The following is a 1,175-nucleotide window of genomic DNA, read 5'->3' on the forward strand; positions in this document are numbered from 1 at the left end:
TGTTGTTGTTGTTGTTGTTGTTTTTGTTGTTGTTTTTTCTTCTTCGGAGATATCAGCGTATTTTGGTACACATTCATCCTCGGATCCCCAGGGGGAGCCTGAATTTCAGCCGCCTCCTCCGCTCGCAACGAGGGGAGGAGGCGGCTGAAATTCAGGTTACCTCAGGGGCAGCTAGTCGGGAGGAAGGGATTTCCATGGGCGAAAGTTTACAGCAATCTTGAACAGGAAAGCCCCTGGGCACTTACTCTTAACGAACCAGTTCCAGAAGCATTTACATTCCCTGCTTTTGCGCTCTCTCGCTCTAGTTGTAAACTTTCGCCTATGAAAGTTCTTTCCTCCCCTCAGGGTCTCCGAGGATAGCAAACATAAAATCCGAGTGAAATCACTTTACGTACTTGCATACATTGCCAGGAAAACTCCTTATTAATAATCATTATCAACGGTCATACAAACCAGCCTTTTGTCGAAAAATCAAAGTACCCCTTGATCCCCGCAAAAGACATTATGGGAGTTCAATTCTTGGAAAACCGAAACAGTCGGAATTTCAGGGGAATTTCTGTGCACCGAGTTTGCTCGTTGTAAGAGTCAAGTTCGAGTCAGGTTCCGTTTCAGTTCTGTTTTCTTTTTCCTTTTGCTTCTTTTTTGTCTTTATCAAAGGCTGTTATTGTGATTCTTGCTTTTTATTATGATGTTCCAACTGATCAGTGTTCTAAGCATTTTTAAAACATAAACGAGGTATTATTGTCAACGCGATCGCGAGAATTCATTTTTCAGTAGCAAATTAACCGCAGTCCTCGTTCATTCTCGCCATCTATATTTTCCTGAAAGGGTTTGTTCAATGTTGTTGGTGACTAAAGCTTCAGTCATTATACCTTGTGAAACCCATTAAAAATTAAAACGAGAGTATTCTCTTCAGTGAGACGACATTACAAGTTTTTGTGTTTCTTCAGAGGTTCGCCAAAATGGCCAACGTTTTTGTCGTACAGAGTTAAAAAGTGTTGCCGTGCCAACGCGACTCCTGTACTTCGCAAATAGATTTGTGGGCTGAAAGACAAGTATTATCAGGGGCTCCCGACGGATTGTTTCGGTAAATTATCTGTTCGGAAGGCCCTTTATCCCCTACAATTTTCTCAAGGGAATTTTCACCTCGAACTTTCGTGATATGATAAATTTAA

Source organism: Pavona decussata, unplaced genomic scaffold (assembly GCF_977016875.1).
Source record: "Pavona decussata unplaced genomic scaffold, jaPavDecu1.1 SCAFFOLD_39, whole genome shotgun sequence".
Lineage (NCBI taxonomy): Eukaryota > Metazoa > Cnidaria > Anthozoa > Scleractinia > Agariciidae > Pavona > Pavona decussata.